This window comes from Pristiophorus japonicus, chromosome 20, assembly GCF_044704955.1.
Source record: "Pristiophorus japonicus isolate sPriJap1 chromosome 20, sPriJap1.hap1, whole genome shotgun sequence".
In the NCBI taxonomy this organism is placed as follows: Eukaryota; Metazoa; Chordata; class Chondrichthyes; family Pristiophoridae; genus Pristiophorus; species Pristiophorus japonicus.
The window spans coordinates 75591771-75615839 of NC_091996.1; positions in this window are offsets into that span (position 1 = coordinate 75591771).

The following is a 24069-nucleotide window of genomic DNA, read 5'->3' on the forward strand; positions in this document are numbered from 1 at the left end:
CTCGGGGAAATCCCCTCCGCGCCTTTCAGTTCCGCGCGGAGGGGTTTCCTGTACGGGCTGCTCCTGCACACCCTCAACTTTGCCATCCTCACCGGCCGTCCGGACACGCCATGGCGTACCATCTTGCCGTCCGGAGGAGGCGGGGGTCCCCGATGGAGGGCACTCTACGCAGGGGTCCTCCCACTATTCATCGGGGACTTGGCCTGGAGGGTGGTGCACGGAGCAGTGCCGTGCAACAAATTTTTAAGCCGGTTCACGGACTCCCAGGCCGCCTGCAATTTCTGCGGTCTGGAGGAGTCCGTGTTCCATGTTTTTATTGAGTGCACGAGGTTGCAGCCCCTGTTCCATTATTTGAAGGGGCTGCTCCTGAAATTCTGGCTGCACTTCAGTCCCACTCTCCTGATCTTTGGGCACCCTGTGCGGAGGGGAGCGGGTAGGTCCGAAGGCCTCCTCGTAGGACTGCTCCTGGGCACGGCCAAGGGTGCCATCAGCCGGTCCAGGCAGCGGGCGGTCGAGGGGGTCGTTCAACCTGACTGCCTGCCTCTCTTCCGCTCTTACATCCGGTCCAGGGTGTCCTTGGAGATGGAGCACGCGGTGTCCACCGGTACGCTCGCGGCCTTCCGCGAGAGGTGGGCACTGGAGGGACTGGAGTGCATCATCACGCCCGGCAACCAAATTTTAATTTGATTTTACGTTTTTAAGTTTAATTTGTTTTAATTGCCGGTGCTTTTAGTGTCCCCCTTCCCTTTTATAGGGGGCACTGGGGAAAATTGTGATTTTAGTGCCCAAAAAAAAAAAGAAAGAAAAACACAAAAAAAAAAGGGGGGGAAAAAAAAGGGCCTTGTAAATGTCTGGAGTGTCACCCAGGTCGGGTGGCACCGTTTAATGTTTTATGTTTTCGCAGGTAAACTCAAAAGAGTTTCATGCACAAGGACCAATTGTGGAGCAGTGGAGGCGTGTCCTGCACAGTAGGAGCTGAGCTGCAGAGAGAGGAGCAGATACCAACTTCTGCTCCTGCCTGGAGAGCCCTGAGACCAGCCCAGGAAGAGAAGGAAGGAAGGGGCTTCACCACCAACTTTCACCCAGAGGGAGAGGAGGAGAACAGAAAACTTTTTAACAACTTTACCATTTCTGCAAGGAGTTGGAGAGAGGGGGAAAAACCAACAACATACAGTGTGGAAGGAGGGAGACTCTACACTTTCTACAGGTGGGTGTGGGTGCATTTCCCAAACAGACTTTGTTGTATCGGTGGGGGGAGGAAAGAAGACCACTGAGGGCCGGAACATCGCGGGGGGTGTGTGTGTGTGTGGAAGTGTGCGTGGGGGCCGTGCTTACAACTAGGCCCCCCCCCCCACAATTGGAACCCCCCCCACCCCCCACATTTGCCTAGCCTGGGATAGCTGGAGCTACCAGGCTGAAGATTTTTCTCATTTACCCAATTAACATCGTTAGGAGTGTGTGCCTGGTGGCTCGAGCTGCCCCAGGTGAAGACGTCTTCTCCCCCCACCTGAAGACCAATCCAAAGACTGTGTTTTTTGTGTGTTTTTGCCATCTGGGGAGTGCACCCACCCACAGCTGCGAGGGGAGACCTGCCCTCGCAGTTCCCCCCCCCCTTCCCACCCCCCTCTCTCTTTCTCTGTTACTCTGTTTCTCCCCTCTCTCTCTGAGGCCCCTTTCTCCTAATTTAAAAAAACAAAAAACAATTGAGACAACTGAGCAGAGGGAGCAAGGCCCCTCCCTAATTGCCAACTAGGGGAGTGGTGCCTCGTTAAGGACTCCTCTGCTCAGTTAAATATACAAGGCCAATAAAGACCATTAAGGCCTGTGACTTTGGGGTGGGTGTAGCCCTTAAAGGGACCCCGTGATGGCGACCCCATCCACGCCGGTGGCAGGGCCAGCGAAGACGTATGCGCAGGTGGCAACCGCTTCCACGGCACCTCCTGCGCCACCCGCTGCCCTGCCACCTTTTCAACTTATAACCAGGAAACACGGGGTCAAGAGCTACACTCACCCCACAATGAGCATTGAGGAGTGCGTGCGGGCGATGGCTGGGGTAGTCGGCCCCTCGGCCATTGTCGCGGCCTCCAAGATGTCTGGGAAGGCTGTTTTCTTCCTGGGGTCGGAGCGGGCGGTGTCCCTGGCCCTTGAAAAGGGGCTCACGGTGGGCGGGACGTTCCTGCCGGTGGACCCTCTCGAGGCCACCGCGCAGAGGGTCATCGTGTCAAACGTCCCGCCCTTTGTTTCCTCTGAGCTCCTCCTCCCTCACCTACACCAACTGGGGGAGGTAAGGTCGGGGATCAACCCCATACCGCTCGGCCTCAGGGAGAACAGCCTGCGCCACGTGTTCTCCTTCCGCCGCCAGCTCTTTGTCCGGCTGGCGCGGGAGGACATGACAGAAGGGCACTTTAATGTGGTGCACGAGGGGACTGCCTACCGCGTCTTCTGGACGTCGGACGGCGTGCGGTGCCATGCCTGCAGAGAGGTGGGGCACGTTCGCAAGAACTGCCCCGCCTCCAAGGCCGCCAAACCACCGAAGGCGGCCAAGGCTGGCGCCGCCGCCACCCCTCCCCCTAGTTGCGTCCGCGTGCCGGGAGCCATAGGTGCGCGGGCATCGTCGGAGGCCTTTGTTTTCAGGGCCTCCGGCAGGGGGGAGGGAGAGCGTCCGAACGGAAAGAAGGCGCGGAACAAGGAGAAACATCTAGAGGCGGGTCCCCTCGGTGCGCCAGACAATTTGTTTACCGCGCTCGGCCCAACCCAGTCACCGGCGAGCGCGGGGTGCCCCGAGCCCGTGCCCGAGCCCTTGAACAACACCGCAGAGGGGCCCGGGCGCGGGCAAGAAAAGAAAAAGGGGGGGGCGGAGCGGGAGGCCTCAGCAGACATGGAGGTCTCCCTGCCTCAGCGCACCTCCAGCAACAAAAGGAGGCGCCGCTCCGTTGAGGCGGAGGGGGAACAACATCCCTCCGCGGAGGAGTCGGTGCCCGCCGCGTGTCCCGCGTCCCCCACCAGCGCCCCCAAGCAGCGCCGTAGGCGGGAGGAGTCTGTCCCCAGGGGGGGTGAGACAGTCGAGGCTGCCCAGCCTCTGCCTCCCGGGGATGGCGTGGAAGATCTGCCTGTCGGGGGGAGCGAGGGGACCGTGGAGGAATGCATTGCCGCCGGGCCTGGCGCCCCGGGGACTGAGGCGGGCGGGGCCGAAAAGGCCGAACCTGAGCCCGCCCAGCCAATACCCAACTTCCCCCGGGAGTCGCTCGACCCGGCGGAAACCGAAACAAATGTTAATTATGACACTGTAGATGCTGGGCCGGGGGGTGGCAGCGGGGAGGGGGAGGAACACCCACCCTCGCCTCTTGCTGTGGAGCTGGAGCACTTGGAGAGCCTGGGGATTTCCTATGGCCGGGTCTCTCCTTGTTCCCCGGTTCCTGGGGCGGAGGGGGAACCCCTTCCGCTGTCATTTCCCGACCCAGCACCATTTTTAAAAGAGCCCAGTGGGGACTCCCCTGCCGACGATCCTGGGGGTGGGATCGGGGCAGAGCCAGGGCCGGTTGGAGCGGCCGGGTCATTTGCCGTACCTTGTGCGGTCGATGGGCCGGCTGCTGGCGGCCACCTCCCGGAGGAGGACGGGGACTCGGTGGGGGACGCGGGTGAAGACCTAGAGACCACCGCCAGCGAGGCGGTGGATCTGCTCGCGGCCGCCGCCGAGACCATCCTCATTCCTGCAAAGGAACTCCGGGACTTTTTGGCCCAGAGCCGGGGTCGCTGCAACCAAGCCCGACTGGCCCTGGAAAAATGGTCCGAGCTAGAGCTGATCAAGGGGTCCGTCCGCGCCGCCGTCAAAACCTTGGCCGCGGGCGGGCCCTTGACAAAGGCGCAACACCTAAAGCTGCGCGAGCTCGAGGGACTCCTCGCTGGGCTGCGGAGGGAGCGGAGTTCAACAAAAGACTCCGCTCCCTCCCCCACAATAGGTTAAGGTAGAGGTTGCACTATGCTTTTGCCATGAAGATAACCATAGCCAGCCTCAACATCAACGGCGGCAGAGGGGCACGCCGTAGATTTGACAATTTTTCGCTCCTGCGGGAGGGGAAATATGCGGTGTGCTTCCTGCAAGAAACCCACACCGTTCCGGGAGATGAAGCCACGTGGCTCCTGGAATGGCAAGGAGAGGTCCGCATGAGCCACCTCACCGCCATTTCTAGTGGGGTGGCCATCTTGCTGGGCCCGCATTTTCAGCCGGAGATCTTGGGGGTCGAGGAGCCCGTGCCAGGCCGCTTGCTGCACGTAACGGTTCGCCTGGGGGACGTGCCGCTCCATCTCGTGAACGTGTACGCCCCTCAGCCCGGCCCGCAGCAAACGCGCTTCTTTGAAGAGGTGTCCGCTCTTCTTGGCTCCGTCGACGTCGGCGACTGCATTGTCCTCGGGGGGGATTTTAACTGCACCCTCGAGGCGAGGGACCGCTCCGGTGCCCCGCAGTGCATGACGGCGATGGAGAAGTTGAGGGACCTGGTCGGGTCCTTCGAGTTGGTGGACGTCTGGCGAAACCTCCACCCCGACTCCAGCGCCTTTACTTGGGTGAGGCCTGGAGTTGGATGGTCTAGAGTCGACCGCCTTTACGTGTCTCGGGCGTATGTTTCCTGCATCCCAGCGGCCTCCATGCGGCCGGTGCCGTGTTCGGACCACCACCTGGTGTGGGCGGAGCTCGCTTCGCTCCGCGCGAGGACGGGGTCCGCGTACTGGCACTTTAACAACCGGCTGCTGGAGGACGTGCGGTTCCAGGACTCGTTCCGTCGATTCTGGTCCGACTGGAGAAGGAAGCAGGGGGGCTTCCCCTCCTTGAGGCTATGGTGGGACGTGGGCAAGGCTCACGTCCACGTCTTCTGTCAAGAGTACGCAAGGGGGTCGACCAAGAGGCGGGCGGCCAGAGTCGGGCGCCTAGAAAAAGAGGTGCTCGACCTGGAAGCCCGTCTCGGTCAAGTCGTCCAGGACCCGGCCCTGCGGACGGTGTACGAAGCGAAGAAGGCCGCGCTGAAGGACCTGCAGCTCGTCGGGTCCCGAGGCGCGTTCGTGAGGTCGCGGATCCGGTTCCTGCGGGATCTGGTCCGCGGCTCCCCCTTCTTCTACTCGCTGGAAAAAAGGCAGAGTGTCCGTAAGCAGCTCTTGACGCTGCTGGCCGACGACGGCTCTCTCGTCTCGGATCCGGAGGGCGTCAACAACGGGGCCCGTGAATATTACGGGGCTCTGTTCTCTCCGGATCCGTCCAGCGAGGAAGCGCGTAGAGTTTTGTGGGAGGACCTGCCGAAGGTCAGCCCGGAGGGCGCCGAAAATCTGGAAGCTCCGCTAAGCCTGGCGGAGCTGACCGGTGCCCTCGCCCGGCTCTCGAGGGGAAAATCCCCGGGGCTGGACGGGCTGACCGTGGAGTTGCACAGGGCATTCTGGGACGTCCTGGGGAGCGACTACGCGCGGGTCCTGGGGGGAAGGTCTGGCGACCGGGGAGATGCCCCTCTCTTGGCGCAGGGCAGTCATCGTCCTGCTGCCTAAGAAAGGCGATCTCCGCCTCCTTAAGAACTGGCGCCCGGTCTCCCTCCTCAGCACGGACTACAAAATCTTCGCCAGGGCAATGTCTGCTCGCCTTGGTGCCGTGCTGGACCACATGATCCACCCCGACCAGTCCTACACGGTCCCGGGCCAGACAATCCACGATAACATCCATCTGGTCCGGGACCTCATCCATTGTTCCCAGGAGGCTGGTCTGTCGGTCGCCTTCCTATCCCTCGACCAAGAGAAGGCGTTCGACAGGGTGGATCACGACTATCTGCTCGGAACTCTGCGCGCTTTCGGGTTCGGGACGCATTTCGTCGCCCGGATCCGACTTTTGTACGCCGCCGCGGAGTGTCTGATTAAGGTTAACGGGTCCTTGACGGCGCCCCTTCGCTTTAGGAGAGGGGTGCGCCAGGGATGCCCCATGTCCGGCCAGTTATACGCCGTTTGCGTGCAGCCTTTCCTGCGCCTCTTGCGGACGAGGTTGACGGGACTGGCTCTGCAAGGGCCGGGCGTGGAGGTCGTCCTCTCGGCTTACGCCGATGACGTGCTCCTCGCGGTAGAGGATCCCGCTGACCTGCGGAGGATGCGTGAGTGCCAGGAGATTTACTCGGCCGCGTCCTCCGCCAGGATCAACTGGGAGAAATGTTCCGGACTCCTGGTGGGTCAGTGGCGGGTGGACTCCCTGCCGGAGGAGCTCAGGCCTTTTGCCTGGAGCACGACTCATCTCCTCTATCTGGGAGTCTACCTTAGCCCCGACGAGGGAGCCTGGCCGGCGAACTGGCAGGAGCTGGAGGCCAAGGTCGCCGCTCGCCTAGGGCGCTGGACAGGACTGCTCCGAGTGCTGTCCTACAGGGGTCGAGCGCTAGTCATAAACCAGCTGGTGGCCGCAATGTTGTGGTACCGGCTGGTCACTTTGACTCCTCCCCCTGCGTTTGTCGCCAAGATACAGGAGAAGCTGGTGGACTTCTTCTGGAACAACAGGAAGCACTGGGTCTCTGCCGCGGTCTTGAGTCTCCCGCTTGAGGAGGGCGGTCAGTCGTTGGTGTGCGTCAGCGCCCAGCTCGCGACTTTCCGTCTTCAGACCCTGCAGAGATACCTTTACGTCGAGCCCCCTCCTAGGTGGTGTGCTCTGGCGAGGTATTTCTTCCGCCAGCAGCGCGACCTCAATTATGACACGCAGCTCCTGTTTGTGAACTTGGGGGGTGCCAGGACCGCCCTCCGGGAGCTGCCTGTCTTTTACAGGGAACAAAGTCTCCACCACGCGGAGCTCTCCGCCGGCTGGAGTGGCGACCGTCCTGCAGGAACCGCTGCTCGGGAATCCGTACCTCCACGGCCGAGGTTTTATGTGGCGGTCGGAAGAGAGGGCTGTGGCTGGTGAGGTGACCAGGGTCAGGGACCTGCTCGATGGCGGAGGAGCGGGCTGGATGGCGCCAGACACGCTGGCGCGGCGCCTAAATTCTGCCAACGTCCGCCACGCGGCCGATGCCATCGAGTCGCTAAAAACAGCTCTGGGCCCTGACTCCGTTAGGTGCATCGAGGAGGCTCAAGCACGTGGGGAGATCCCGTCCGAACTGACCCCCGTCCGGACGGAATTCCTCATCGGCGCCAAACCCCGGAACCTCCCTCGGGGGCCGGCGCCTCACAACTTGAGCCGCCTCGGGGAAATCCCCTCCGTGCCTTTCAGTTCCGCGCGGAGGGGTTTCCTGTACGGGCTGCTCCTGCACACCCTCAACTTTGCCATCCTCGCCGGCCGTCCGGACACGCAATGGCGTACCATCTTGCCGTCCGGAGGAGGCGGGGGTCCCCGATGGAGGGCACTCTACGCAGGGGTCCTCCCACTATTCATCGGGGACTTGGCCTGGAGGGTGGTGCACGGAGCAGTGCCGTGCAACAAATTTTTAAGCCGGTTCACGGACTCCCAGGCCGCCTGCAATTTCTGCGGTCTGGAAGAGTCCGTGTTCCATGTTTTTATGGAATGCACAAGGTTGCAGCCCCTGTTTTATTATTTGAAGGGGCTGCTCCTGAAATTCTGGCTGCACTTCAGTCCCACTCTCCTGATCTTTGGGCACCCTGTGCGGAGGGGAGCGGGTAGGTCCGAAGGCCTCCTCGTAGGACTGCTCCTGGGCACGGCCAAGGGTGCCATCAGCCGGTCCAGGCAGCGGGCGGTCGAGGGGGTCGTTCAACCTGACTGCCTGCCTCTCTTCCGCTCTTACATCCGGTCCAGGGTGTCCTTGGAGATGGAGCACGCGGTGTCCACCGGTACGCTCGCCGCCTTCCGCGAGAGGTGGGCACCGGAGGGACTGGAGTGCATCATCACGCCCGGCAACCAAATTTTAATTTGATTTTACGTTTTAAAGTTTAATTTGTTTTAATTGCCGGTGCTTTTAGTGTCCCCTTCCCTTTTATAGGTGGCACTGGAAAAATTTGATTTTAGCGCCCAAAAAAAAAATGAAAAACACAAAAAAAAAACCAAAAAAAGGAAAAAAGGGCCTTGTAAATGTCTGGTGTGTCACCCAGGTCGGGTGGCACGGTTTAATGTTTTATGTTTTTGCAGGTGAACTCCAAAAAGAGTTTCATGCACAAGGACCCCCCAGGTCCCTCTGCACCATGGCATGTTGTAATTTCTCCCCATTCAAATAATATTCCCTTTTACTGTTTTTTTTCCCCAAGGTGGATGACCTCACACTTTCCGACATTGTATTCCAACTGCCAAACCTTAGCCCATTCATTTAATCTATCCAAATCTCCTTGCAGCCTCTCTGAGTCCTCTACACAACCTGCTTTCCCACTAATCTTAGTGTCATCTGCAAATTTTGTTGCACTACACTCTGTCCCCTCTTCTCGGTCATCTATGTATATTGTAAACAGTTGTGGTCCCAGCACTGATCCCTGTGGCACACCACTAACCACTGATTTCCAACCGGAAAAGGACCCATTTATCCCGACTCTCTGCCTTCTGTTCGCCAGCCAATTCTCTATCCGTGCTAATACATTTCCTCTGACTCCGTGTACCTTTATCTTCTGCAGTAACCTTTTGTGTGGCACCTTATTGAATGCCTTTTGGAAATCTAAATACACCACATTCATCGGTACACCTCTATCCACTATGTTCGTTATATCCTCAAAGAATTCCAGTAAGTTAGTTAAACATGATTTCCCTTTCATGAATCCATGCTGCGTCTGCTTGATTGCACTATTCCTATCCAGATGTCCCGCTATTTCTTCCTTAATGATAGTTTGAAGCATTTTCCCCACTACAGATGTTAAACTAACCGGCGTATAGTTACCTGCCTTTTGCCTGCCCTCTTTTTTAAACAGAGGTGTTACATTCGCTGTTTTCCAATCCGCTGGTACCTCCCCAGAGTCCAGAGAATGTTGGTAGATTATAACGAATGCATCTGCTATAACTTCTGCCATCTCTTTTAATACCCTGGGATGCATTTCATCAGGACCAGGGGACTTGTCTACCTTGAGTCCCATTAGCCTGTCCAGCACTACCCCCCTAGTGATAGTGATTGTCTGAAGGTCCTCCCTTCCCACATTCCTGTGGCCTGCAAATTTTGGCATGGTTTTTGTGTCTTCCACTGTGAAGACGGAAGCAAAATAATTGTTTAAGGTCTCAGCTATTTCCACATTTTCCCATTATTAAATCCCCCTTTTCATCTTCTAAGGGACCAACATTTACTTTCGTCACTCTTTTCCGTTTTATATATCTGTAAAAGCTTTTACTATCTGTTTTTATGTTTTGCACAAGTTTACCTTCGTAATCTATCTTCCCTTTCTTTATTGCTTTTTTAGTCATTCTTTGCTGTTGCTTAAAATTTTCCCAATCCTCTAGTTTCCCACTAACCTTGGCCACCTTATACGCATTGGTCTTTGATTTGATACTTTCCTTTATTTTCTTGGTTATCCCTTCTCTTGCCGCCCTTCTTTTTCACTGGAATATATTTTTGTTGCACACTATGAAAGAGCTCCTTAAAAGTCCTCCACTGTTCCTCAATTGTGCCACCGTTTAGTCCATGTTTCCAGTCTACTTTAGCCAACTCTGCCCTCATCCCACTGTAGTCCCCTTTGTTTAAGCATAGTACGCTTGTTTCTGACACAACTTCCTCATTCTCAATCTGTATTACAAATTCAACCATATTGTGATCACTCATTCCGAGAGGATCTTTTATGAGGAGATTGTTTATTTTTCCTGTCTCATTACACAGGACCAGATCTAAGATGTCTTGCTCCCTTGTAGGTTCTGTTACATACTGTTCTAAGAACCAATCCCGTCTGCATTCTATGACTTCCTCCTCCAGGCTACCCCGTGCAATTTGATTTGACCAATCGATATGTAGGTTAAAATCCCCCATGACTACTGCCGTTCCTTTTTCACATGCCTCCATTATTCCCTTGATTATTGCCCGCCCCAGCATGAAGTTATTATTTGGGGGCCTATAAACTATGCCGACCAGTGACTTTTTCCCCTTACTATCTCTAATCTCCACCCACAATGATTCAACATTTTGTTCATTTGAGCCAATATCATCCCTCACAACTGCCCTGATATCATCTTTTATTAACAGAGCTACCCCACCTCCTTTCCCATTTTGCCTATCTTTCTGAATCGTCAGATACCCCTGTATGTTTAATTCCCAGTCTTGGCCACCTTGCAACCATGTTTCTGTAATGGCCACCAAATCATACCCATTTGTAATGATTTGTGCCGTCAACTCATTTACTTTATTTTGAATGCTGCGTGCATTTAGGTAGAGTGTTTTCATCCTCGTTTTTAAATCATGATTTTTAGTTTTGACCACTCCTGCAGCCTTTTTATATTCAGTGGCCTTTTTTGTTTCTTGCCTTTGGTTTCTCTGCCCTCCACTTTTACTCATCTCTTTTCTGTCTTTAGTTTTTGTCTCCTTTTTGTTTCCCTCTGTCTCCCTGTATTGGTTCCCATCCCCCTGCCATATTAGTTTAACTCCTCACCAACAGCACTAGCAAACACTCCCCCTAGGACATTGGTTCCGGTCTTGCCCAAGTGCAGACCGTCCAGTTTGTACTGGTCCCACCTCCCCCAGAACCTGTTCCAATGCCCCACGAATTTGAATCCCTCCCTGCTGCACCACTGCTCAAGCCACGTATTCATCTGTGTTATCCTGCGATTCCTACTCTGACTAGCACGTGGCACTGGTAGCAATCCCGAGATTACTACTTTTGAGGTCCTACTGTTTAATTTAGCTCCTAGCTCCTTGAATTCGTCTCGTAGGACCTCATCCCTTTTTTTTTTACCTATGTCGTTGGTACCAATGTGCACCACGACAACTGGCTGTTCTCCCTCCCTTTTTAGAATGTCCTGCACTCGCTCGGAGACATCCTTGACCCTTGCACCAGGGAGGCAACATACCATCCTGGAGTCTCGATTGCGGCCACAGAAACGCCTATCTATTCCCCTTATGATTGAATCCCCTATCACTATTGCTCTCCCACTCTTTTTTATGCCCTCCTGTACAATAGAGCCAGCCACGGTGCCATGCACTTGGCTGCTGCTGCTCTCCCCTGATGAGTCATCTCCATCAACAGCACTCAAAGCAGTGTATCTGTTTTGCAGGGGAATGACCAGATGGGACCCCTGCACTACCTTCTTTGTACTACTCTTCCTGCTGGTCTTCCATTCCCTAGCTGGCTGTGGATTCTTCTCATGCGGTAAGACCAACTCACTACACGTGCCACTTATGTCATTCTCAGCATCGTGATCTTTCCTTATTCCGTCCACTCGAGGAGTTAGATAACAGTCTTTCTCCTGTGAGTACCAAGCTGGATTATTGGGCCGGATTGTGTTTACTTGTTTGTCTTTTGTTTAATTTGCCGAGTGGATTTAAATTTAAAATCAGGTTTGCAGGCGAGATGCTCTATTCACACATCGAAGGTGAGAGAGTTGCTGCCGGGCGCACGCTAAGCCCAGTCGCTGAAAGTGATTAACAGATTGGGCTTTGTGATCCCGGGCATGTTTCCAACACATTCCTTGGATACCAAAGCTAGGAGAGGCGCACTGGAAGGTACGGGGAGCTGGCACTTGGCCATGTGAGTAACCCAAGGTCTGAGAACTGAAACAATCTAGAGTTAGAAAGGAGCAGAAACACAAATGATCAGTAACTAGGACATCAATCAGTTTCTTACCTTGAAGACATCAAGTAGTTGACACGCTGTGTTTGAAACAAAGCTGATTTATTTAACACATATCCAGAATATTAAACTCCAGCCCCATTATAGATGTTATTAACATCAATAGAAACAAACCCCAAACTGCCAGAAAGTACATGTGCTGCTGAAACCCCCATCCATGCCCTTGTTACCTCGAGACCCGACACCGGAACCAATGTCCGAGGGGAAGTGTTTGCTAGTGCCGTTGGGGAGGAGTTAAACTAATATGGCAGGGGATGGGAACCTATGCAGGGAGGCAGAGGGAAATAAAAGGGAGACAGAGGCAAAAGATAGAAAGGAGAATAGTAAAAGTGGAGGGCAGAGAAACCCAAGGCAAAAAATAAAAAGGGCCACATTACAGCAAAATTCTAAAGGGGCAAAGTGTGTTAAAAAGACAAGCCTGAAGGATCTGTGCCTCAATGCGAGGAATAGTCGGAATAAGGTGGACGAATTAACTGCACAGATAGCAGTAAATGGATATGATGTCATTGGCATTAGAGAGACATGGTTCCAGGATGACAAAGGCTGGGAACTCAACATCCAGGGGATTCAACATTTAGGAAGGATAGACAGAAAGGAAAAGGAGACGGGGTGGCGGTACTTGTTAAAGAGGAAATTAATGCAATAGTAAGGAAGGACATTGGCTTGGATGATGTGAAATCGGTATGGGTAGAGCTACGGAATACCAAAGGGCAGAAAACGCTGGTGGGAGTTGTGTACAGACCACCAAACAGTAGTAGTGAGGTTGGGGACAGCATCAAACAAGAAATAAGGGATGTGTGCAATAAAGGTACAGCAGTTATCATGGGCGACTTTAATTTAGATAGATTGGGCTACACAAACTGGTAGCAATGCAGTGGAGAAGGATTTCCTGGAGTGTATTAGGGATGGTTTTCTCGACCAATATGTCGAGGAACCAACTGGAGAGCTGGCCATCCTAGACTGGGTGATGTGTAATGAGAAGGGACTAATTAGCAATCTTGTTGTGTGAGGCCCCTTGGGGAAGAGTGACCATAATATGGTAGAATTCTTTATTAAGATGGAGAGTGATACAGTTAATTCAGAAACTAGGATCCTGAACTTAAGGAAAGGTAACTTCGACAGCATAAGGCGTGAATTGGCTAGAATGGCAGGCAGTGACTAGTGGGGTACCGCAAGGTTCTGTGCTGGGGCCCCAGCTGTTTACACTGTACATTAATGATTTAGATGAGGGGATTAAATGTAGTATCTCCAAATTTGCGGATGACACTAAGTTGGGTGGCAGTGTGAGCTGCGAGGAGGATGCTGTGAGGCTGCAGAGCGACTTGGATAGGTTAGGTGAGTGGGCAAATGCATGGCAGATGAAGTATAATGTGGATAAATGTGAGGTTATCCACTTTGGTGGTAAAAACAGAGAGACAGACTATTAAAGGGGAGGTGCAAAGAGACCTGGGTGTCATGGTACATCAGTCATTGAAGGTTGGCATGCAGGTGCAGCAGGCGGTTAAGAAAGCAAATGGCATGTTGGCCTTCATAGCAAGGAGATTTGAGTACAGGGGCAGGGAGGTGTTGCTACAGTTGTACAGGGCATTGGTGAGGCCACACCTGGAGTATTGTGTACAGTTTTGGTCACCTAACCTGAGGAAGGACATTCTTGCTATTGAGGGAATGCAGCGAAGGTTCACCAGACTGATTCCCGGGATGGTGGGACTGACCTATCAAGAAAGACTGGATCAACTGGGCTTGTATTCACTGGAGTTCAGAAGAATGAGAGGGGACCTCATAGAAACATTTAAAATTCTGACGGGGTTAGACAGGTTAGATGCAGGAAGAATGCTCCCAATGTTGGGGAAGTCCAGAACCAGAGGTCACAGTCTAAGGATAAGGGGTAAGCCATTTAGGACCGAGATGCGGAGGAACTTCTTCACCCAGAGAGTGGTGAACCTGCGGAATTCTCTACCACAGAAAGTTGTTGAGGCCAATTCACTAAATATATTCAAAAAGGAGTTAGATGAGGTCCTTACTACTAGGGGGATCAAGGGGTATGGCGAGAAAGCAGGAATGGGGTACTGAAGTTGAATGTTCAGCCATGAACTCATTGAATGGCGGTGCAGGCTAGAAGGGCCGAATGGCCTACTCCTGCACCTATTTTCTATGTTTCTATGTTTCTATGTAATAGACTGGCAAATGATACTTAAAGGGTTGATGGTGGATAGGCAATGGCAAACATTTATAGATCACATGGATGAAGTTCAACAATTGTACATCCCAGTCTGGAGTAAAAATAAAACGGGGAAGGTAGCTCAACCGTGGCTAACAAGGGAAATTAAAGGATAATGTTAGATCCAAGGAAGAGACATATAAATTGGCCAAAAAAAGCAGCAAACCTGAGGACTGGGAGAAATTTAGAATTCAGCAGAGGAGGACAAAGGGTTTGATTAGGAGGGGGGAAAATAGAGTGCGAGAGGAAGCTTGCCGGGAACATAAAAACTGACTGCAAAAGCTTCCATAGATAAGTGAAGAGAAAAAGATTAGTGAAGACAAACGTAGGTCCCTTGCATTCGGACTCAGGTGAATTTATAATGGGGAACAAAGAAATGGCAGACCAATTGAACAAATACTTTGGTTCCGTCTTCACGAAGGAAGACACAAATAATCTTCCGGGTGTACTAGGGGACTGAGGGTCTAGAGAGAAGGACGAACTGAAGGATATCCTTATTCGACGAAAAATTGTGTTGTGAAATTGATGGGATTGAAGGCCGATAAAGCCCCGGGGCCTGATTGTCTGCATCCCAGAGTACTTAAGGAAGTGGTCCTAGAAATAGTGGATGCGTTGGTGATCATTTTCCAACAGTCTATAAACTTAGGATAAGTTTCTGTGGACTGGAGGGTAGCTAATGTAACACCATTTTTTAAAAAAGGAGGGAAAGAGAAAACAGGTAATTATAGACTGGTTAGCCTGACATCAGTAGTGGAGAAAATGATGGAATCAATTATTAAGGATGAAATAGCAGCGCATTTGGAAAGCAGTGACAGGATCAGTCCAAGTCAGCATGGATTTATGAAGGGGAAATCATGCTTGACAAATCTTCTGGAATTTTTTGAGGATGTAACTCGCAGAGTGGACAAGGGAGAACCAGTGGATGTGGTGTATTTGGACTTTTAAAAGGCCTTTGACAAGGTCCCACATTAGAGATTGGTGTGCAAAATCAAAGCACATCGTATTGGGGGTATTGTACTGGCGTGGATAGAGAATTGGTTGGCAGACAGGAAGCAGAGAGTCGGGATAAACAGGTCCTTTTCGGAATGTGAGGCAGTGACTAGTGGAGTGCCGCAGGACTCAGTGCTGGGACCCCAGCTCGTTACAATATACATTAATGATTTGGATGATTTGGGTCAGTGGAAATGTATTAGCACGGATAGAGAATTGGCTGGCTAACAGAAAGCAGAGAGTCGGGATAAATGGGTCCTTTTCCGGTTGGAAATCGGTGGTTAGTGGTGTGCCACAGGGATCGGTGCTGGGACCACAACTGTTTACAATATACATAGATGACCTGGAAGAGGGGACAGAGTGTAGTGTAACAAAATTTGCAGATGACACAAAGATTAGTGGGCAAGCGGGTTGTGTAGAGGACACAGAGAGGCTTCAAAGAGATCTAGATAGGTTAAGCAAATGGGCTAAGGTTTTGCAGATGGAATACAATGTCGTAAAGTGTGAGGTCATCCACCTTGGGGAAAAAAAACAAAAATAAAGGAATACTATTTGAATGGGGAGAAATTACAACATGCTGCGGTGCAGAGGGACCTGGGGGTCCTTGTGCATGAAACTCTTTTGGAGTTTACCTGAAAAAACATAAACATTAAACCGTGCCACCCACCCTGGATGACACACCAGACATTTACAAGGCCCTTTTTTTTTTTGTGTTTTTTTTTGTGTTTTTCTTTTTTTTTGGGCACTAAAAACAAATTTTTTCCTCCAGTGCCCCCTATAAAACGGGAGGGGGACACTAAAAGCACCGGCAATTAAAACAAATTAAACTTTAAAACATAAAATCAAATTAAAATTTGGTTGCCGGGCGTGACGACGCACTCCAGTCCCTCCGGTGCCCACCTCTCGCGGAAGGCCGCGAGCGTACCGGTGGACACCGCGTCCTTGTGCATGAATCCCAAAAAGTTAGTTTGCAGGTGCAGCAGGTAATCAGGAAGGCGAATGGAATGTTGGCCTTCATTGCGAGAGGGATGGAGTACAAAAGCAGGGAGGTCCTTCTGCAACTGTATAGGTTATTGGTGAGGCCGCACCTGGAGTACTGTGTGCAGTTTTGGTCGCCTTACTTAAGGAAGGATATACTGGCTTTGGAAGGGGTACAGAGACGATTTACTAGGTCGATTCCGGAGATGAGGGGGTTACCTTATGATGATAGATTGAGTAGACTGGGCCTTCTGGAGTTCAGAAGGATGAGGGATGATCTTATAGAAACATTTAAAATAATGAAAGGGATAGACAAGATAGAGGTAGAGAGGTTGTTTCCACTGGTCGGGGAGACTAGAACTAGGGGGCACAGCCTCAAAATACGGGGGAGCCAATTTAAAACCAAGTTGAGAAGGAATTTCTTCTCCCAGAGGGTTGTGAATCTGTGGAATTCTCTGCCCAAGGAAGCAGTTGAGGCTGGTTCATTGAATGTATTCAAGTCACAGATAGATAGATTTTTAACTAATAAGGGAATTAAGGGTTATGGGGAGCGGGCGGGTAAGTGGAGCTGACTCCACGGCCAGATCAGCCATGATCTTGTTGAATGGCGGAGCAGGCTCGAGGGGCTAGATGGCCTACTCCTGTTCCTAATTCTTATGTTCTTATGTTTTTATGAAGGAATTGAATATAATATCTCCAAGTTTGCAGATGACAATAAACTAGGTGGCGGTGTGAGCTGTGAGGCTGCAGGGTGATTTGAACAGGTTTGGTGAGTGGGCAAATGCCTGGCAGATGCAGTATAATGTGGATAAATGTGAGGTTATCTATTTTGGAGGCAATAACACGAAGGCAGAATATTATCTGAATGGTGGCAGATTAGGAAAAGGGGAGGTGCAATGAGATCTGGGTGTCATGGTTCATCAGTCATTGAAAGTTGACATGCAGGTACAGCAGGCGGTGAAGGCGGCAAATGGCATGTTGGCCTTCATAGCTAGGGGATTTGAGTATCGGAGCAGGGAGGTCTTACTGCAAATGTACAGGGCCTTGGTGAGGCCTCACCTGGAATATTGTGTTCAGTTTTGGTCCCCTAATCTGAGGAAGGACATTCTTGCTATTGAGGGAGTGCAGCAGAGGTTCACCAGACTGATTCCGGGGATGGCTGGACTGACATATGAGGAGAGACTGGATCAACTGGGCCTTTATACACTGGAGTTTAGAAGGATGAGAGGGTATCTCATAGAAATGTATAAGATTCTGACCGGCGGGACAGGTTAGATGCGGGAAGAATGTTCCCAATGTTGGGGAAGTCCAGAACCAGGGGACACAATCTTAGGATAAGGGGTAGGTCATTTAGGACTGAGATGAGGTGGAACGTCTTCACTCAGAGTTGTTAAGCTGTGGAATTCCCTGCCGCAGAGAGTTGTTGATGTCAGTTCATTGGATATATTCAAGATATGGCCCTTATGGCTAAGGGGGTCAAGGGGTATGGAGAGAAAGCAGGAAAGGGGTACTGAGGTGAATGATCAGCCATGATCTTATTGAATGGTGGTGCAGGCTCGAAGGGCCGAATGGCCTACGCCTGCACCTATTTTCTATGTTATTCCAACGCTTTCCTGGCCCGCCTCCCACACTGCACCTTCCCTAAATGGAGCTCATCAAAAACTCTGCTGCCCATATCCTAACTAGTACCAGGTCTCGCTCACCCATCACCCCTGTGCTCGCTGACCTACACTGGTTCCGGGTCCAGCAATACCTCAATTCTAAAATTCTCATCTTTGTTTTCAAGTCCCTCCATGGCCTTGCCCCTCGTTATCTCTGTAACCTCCTCTAGCCCCATAAACCTCTGAGATATTTGTGCTTCTCCAGTTCTGGTCTCTGTACATCCCCGATTTTAATCTCTCCACCATTGGCTCTGGAATTCTCTCCCTAATCCTCTCCGACTCTCTACCTCTCTTTCCTCCTTTAAGACACTCTTTTAAACCTACCTCTGTGACCAACCTTTTGGTCACCTGTCCTAATAAGTCTTGGGCTAGAAATTCAGCAACATACCGCCCATTTACCACCGAATTACTGCTGAGAAACAGTTTACCGCCCAAACTCAAAATTGCCGCCCATTTATCGCCGGCGGTAAATTCGACAGTCACTTATCGCCAGTGGTAAACGATACCGCCCGCCCATTTTTTAATACATATTTCGATGTCATATTTCATGCAACGCCCAAATACTGCCCAAAAATACCGTCAGCGGTAAGCTCAGCAAATTGCCCATTTTTACCGCTGGATTAAAATACCGCCCAGAAAACCCACGTCTTACCTGACCTTAACCCAGCAGCAGGGGCGCCATTTTTAAAACAGAGAAACTTGAGGAAAGGCTATTTGAAGTTGATGAGAGCATAAAAGTTAGTTGTGAGTAGTTTTTAAAAGGTGTTTGAATATATTGATTATCTGAGCATATTGGGGTCAATTTAAAATACATTTGTGGTTATTTGAGGACATTAAAAGGAATGGGGCATGTAATTTCTGTGCCAATATTGCTGATTACTTGAATGCTGTGGAATAGACCTGCAAGGTTTATTGAAGAGCATTATGTGCCTAAAGAGGTCACAGGCCTTGCTCCCAACGCATTTACAGAGAGAAGCATATGCACCTATCTGATACACAGTGCGTTAGAAGGCTGCACTTCCAAAAAGTGGTCATCCATGATATGCCAAGCTCATTAAGGCAGACCTGCAGCCTACCAGCACCATCAGGACCGCACTGCTCGTCGAGGTGAAGGTGACTGCAGCACTTGCCTTCTATGCATCGGGCTCCTTTCAGGCATCAGCTGGCGACATATGCTGCATCTCTCAGCACGCCACACATCACTGTATTCGCCAGGTAACTGAAGCACTTTACGCATGCAGGATGGACTTTATAAACTTCCGAATGACCAAGGGGGCACAGAGTGAGAGGGCTTTGGGTTTTTCATGAATTGCAAACTTCCCCAAGTGCCAGGATGCCATAGACTGTATGCAGATCACCCTGCGAGCACCTTTAGAGGAGCCAGAGATGTACAGAAACCGAAAGGGATTCCATTCCCTGAACGTGCAGCTCGTCGTCGACCACACGCAACGCATCATCGCAGTAAATGCCAATTTTCCAGGGAGCATCCTTGATGCATACACCTTGCGCGAGAGCACTGCCTCTGACCTGTTTAAGAGTCAACCACAAGGTCACTGCTGAATGCTAGGGGACAAAGAATACGGGCTCGCCACCTGGTTCTTGACACCCTCCGTTAGCCTCAGACAGATGCTGAGCATCTCTACAATAACAGCCATATAGCCTCACACAATATCGTCCACCTAGAAAATAGGTGCAGGAGTAGGCCATTCGGCCCTTCGAGCCTGCACCACCATTCAATGAGTTCATGGCTGATCATGCAATTTCAGTACCCCATTCCTGCTTTCTCGCCATACCCCTTGATCCCCCTAGTAGTAAGGACTACATTTAACTCCTTTTTGAATATATTTAGTGAATTGGCCTCAACAACTTTCTGTGGTAGAGAATTCCACAGGTTCACCACTCTCTGGGTGAAGAAGTTTCTCCTCATCTCGGTCCTAAATGGCTTGCCCCTTATCCTTAGACTGTGACCCCCGGTTCTGGACTTCCCCAACATTGGGAACATTCTTCCTGCATCTAACCTGTCGAAACCAGTCAGGATTTTAAACGTTTCTATGAGGTCCCCTCTCATTCTTCTGAACTCCAGTAAATACAAGCCCAGTTGATCCAGTCTTTCTTGATATGTCAGTCCCACCATCCTGGGAATCAGTCTGGTGAACCTTCGCTGCACTCCCTCAATAGCAAGGATGTCCTTCCTCAAGTTAGGAGACCAAAACTGTACACAATACTCCAGGTGTGGCCTCACCATGGCTCTGTACAACTGTAGTAACACCTCCCTGCCCCTGTACTCAAATCCCTTCGCTAGGAAGGCCAACATACCATTTGCTTTCTTAACCGCCTGCTGTCCCTGCATGCCAACCTTCAATGACTGATGTACCTTGACACCCAGGTCTCGTTGCACCTCCCCTTTTCCTAATCTGTCACCATTCAGATAATAGTCAGTCTCTCTGTTTTTACCACCAATTGGATTGTTGAAGCAGCACTTCCGATGCCTGGACCATTCTGGAGGCAGCCTTCAATACCACCCTGAGCAGGTTGCTGAGTTCACTGTGGTGTGTTGCATGTTGCACAACTTAGCCATCATGAGGGGACAGGAACTGCCATAGGGGACTGCACGACCACCTCAGGAGGGGAGGAGGAAGAGGAGGACGAGGAGCCTGGCGATGAACCCATGCCACCATCCCCCCCCCAACACCACAGGGGAAGACTCGTGGTGCTTTTGCAACTGCAAAACTGCTATGTCAGTAGCTCATAAATGACTGCTTTGCTTGAACAGTGACAGTTAAGTTACAAAGCTGTAAATCTCCCATCCAACATGCTCCCCCCACTCTCTGCTCATTGTGAGAGATTCATCGCCGAGTCTCTCACTATTTCTTTTCCCCTCTCCAGATTTTCTCTTCCTCTCCTCAAAGTGCTGACTCTGACTGAAGGTCAGTGCCACTCGTTGACTCATATTATAGCAGTTTCTGATTCCAAATAATCCAGCTCACAACAACAAATGATCTTTAATGGCTTTATTAGCAGCTTTGAGCGGACAGTGACATCATTGCCCAAATGTGGAGAACAGAAAGTCCAGGGGTTAGTTCGGAGCTCCCTTCTCCCCAGGTCTGTTCCAACAAGCTGCGGCTTTCTGAGTTACTGTTATACATACTTACTCACTCAGTAAGTGATGGGGTCTCACTGAACTGTGACACAATAAATGTCCAATCTCACTGACACATAGACCGTACCTTGCAGACCAGTGACCTCGATCACCTCCCCCTTCTCCACAATAGACAAAGAGATTTTACAGTCCACAACCCAAGCTCACACCGGGAGAAACATCTGGTAATTGCCATTAAAATGTAAAACAGAGCAATACAACGGTGCATTGGTCTCTTGTGGACTAATTGATAGAGATCGTTTGTCATCATTAGCCAAGAACTTCATTGTTACATAGTGCGGAGGGTGCAAGATGGACCTTGGTCTATTTTCTTTTGCAATTCACGTTAGCAGAATCTCATCCTCACTTCCCCAGATTCAGATATTTGAGCTGCTCCTGCAAAGATTAACCCTAAATCGGTCAGCTTCGGGCCGGATCGTCAGGAGTGGATAGCGTTCACTGTATTTACAGACGCTCCCTGACCGGTCCACACTGACAGACGCTCCCTGAGCAGTCCCCATTCACAGACGCTCCCCAAGCGCTCCCCACTGCCAGACGCTCCCTGAGCGGTCCCCATTGACAGACGCTCCCTGACGGTCGGACTGTCCCGAAGTTTGGGCCTTAACCTGGCGCCAGTTGCGGGGAGGCGGAGTTTGCTGTGGGGCCTGGGCCGCACTCGGTGTGTGTGAAGCCCGCGGCCCCCCGCCCATCTCTCACCCGCTGTCGCCGCTCTGCCTCCTGATCCCGCCCACGCTCCGTTCACACTGCCCATGGGAGTTACAGCAGCTCCAGACCAATAGGAAGAGAGGGGGCGGGACAGGAGGATCGAGCGGGCGGTTGGTCCTCCAACCAATCGGAGTGTGAGGATCAGTGAGGTGAGCTGAGACAGAGGGCGGAGAGAAGCTTCCGGAGCGGCGGGGAGGCTTTATAAAGAGCCGCTGTGGGCCTCAGGCCCCCAACAACAAGCTCCGGTCTTTACCCTGAGTGGGGCCCCCGGGAGAGGGGCAGCTGTGGGGCTTTCTCCCGGTGACAGGCCAGGGAACAGCCGCCATCTTGCTGGGGCTGGGGCAGGGGCAGCAGGGCGCATGCGCAGCCTTTCCCTGGGCCAGGAACCAGGAGGAGAGAATGTTGTGAATTTCTATCCTGGACTCACAGTCAGGGCTTTTGTAAAGTGCTGTTCCAGGCTGTGAGAAGGGCAGCATTTACAGGCCGCAAACTCAAACCCAACATCACATCCACATCTCACACAGTCACTCCATTCATCAGGGCCTGAATATCAGCCGCCTTTCCTTGTGGAAGGACAAATGTTTGTCTCTTCTGTCTGTGGCAAAACATTTCAAACATCAGTGTGACTGGAAAAGCCCCGAGATACACACACCCGAGTGAGACTATTCCAGTGCACTGACTGTGGAAAGAGCTTTAACCTGTTACACAGCCTGAAAAACCATTGCACCATTCACAGCGGGGAGAAAACGTACACGTGTTGTGTGTGTGGACCAGGCTTCAACTGATCGTTCAACCTGGAGAGACACAAGGACACCCCCACCGTGGAAATGTGGGGACTGTGGGAAGGGATGCAGTTACCCGTCTGAGCTGGAAACTCATCGACGCAGTCACACCGGAGACCATTCACCTGCTCCGTGTGTGGGAAGGGATTCACTTGTTCATCCTACCTTCTCACACACCAACTTGTTCATACTGATAACCGACCTTTTGTATGTTCTGATTGTGAGAAGAGCTTTAAAAGTAAACAGCACCTCCTGAAACATCAACGCATTCACAATGGGGAGAGGCCATTCACCTGCTCAGTATGTGGGAAGGGATTCACCCAATCATCACACCTGTTGAGACACCAGCAAGTTCACACTGGGGAAAGGCCATTCACGTGCACTGAGTGTGGGAAGAGATTCACTGATTTATCCGACCGTCTGACACACCAGTGAGTTCACAACGGGGAGAGACCGTTCACCTGCTCTGTGTGTGGAAAGGGATTTACTGATCCATCCCACCTGGTGACACACCAACGAATTCACACCGGGAAAAGGCCGTTCATCTGCTTGCTGTGTGGGAAGGGATTCACTCAGTCATCCTCCGTACTGAGACACCGGCAAGTTCACAAGTGACTGCAGAGGTTGGATTCTGCTGTTATTGCTGCTGTTGACGTGATCCTTACCAATGGATCTATCACAGACCCAATCCACATCCGAACCGGGGTCAAGCAGGGCTGCGTAATCGCCCCATCCTCTCAATCTTCCTCGCTGCCATGCTCCACCTCACAGTCAACAATCTACCCGCTGGAGTAGAACTAAACGACAGAACCAGTGGGAACCTGTTCAACCTTTGCCGTCTCCTGGCCAGGTTCAAGACCATCCCAACATCTGTCGTCGAGCTACAGCACGTAGACGACGCCTGAGTCTGCACACATACTTGGGCCACAGTCATCAAGATTCACGGCGCGGCCCTGGACAACGTGAACCACTTCCCTTTTCTCGGGAGCATCCTATCAACAAGAGCAGATATTGACGACGAGATCCAACACCGCCTCCAGTGCACCAGTGCCGCCTGAGGACACGAGTGTCTGAAGATCAGGCCCTCAAAACTGTTACCAAGCTCATGGTCTACAGGGCTGTAGTAATACCCGCCCTTCTGTATGTTTCAGAAACATGGACCATGTACAGTAGACACCTCAAGTCATTGGAGAAATATCACCAACGATATCTCTGCAAGATCCTACAAATCCCCTGGGAGGACAGACGCACCAACATTAGCTTCCTCGACCAGGCCAACATTCCCAGCATTGAAGCACTGACCACACTTGATCAGCTCCGCTGGGCAGGCCACATAATTTGCATGCCAGACACGAGACTCCCAAAGCAAGTGCTCTACTCGGAACTTCTTCACGGCAGACGAGCCAAAGGTGGGCAGCGGAAACGTTACAAGGACACCCTCAAAGCCTCCCTGATAAAGTGCAACATCCCCACTGACATCTGGGAGTCCCTTGCCAAAGAATGCCCGAAGTTGGGAAAGTGCATCTGTGAGGGCACTGAGCTCTTCGCGTATCGTCGCCGAGAGCATGCAGAAAACAAGCAGACGGTGGAAAGAGCGTGCGGCGAACCTGTCCCATCCACTCCTTCCCTGAACGACTATCTACCCCACCTGTGACAGAGACTGTGGTTCTCGTATTGGACTGTTCAGCCACCTAAGAACTCACTTCAGGAGTGGAAGCAAGTCTTCCTCGATTCCGATGACTGCCTATGATGTTCTTAAAACAAATTACCTGAGCTGACTTTCTCGCGAACAATAAAGCTGCGGCGGGCGGGCGATTCGCACGCAGCATCGCGGGCAGTGAGGTCCCAGTGCGCAGGCGGGCGGGCGCGTGG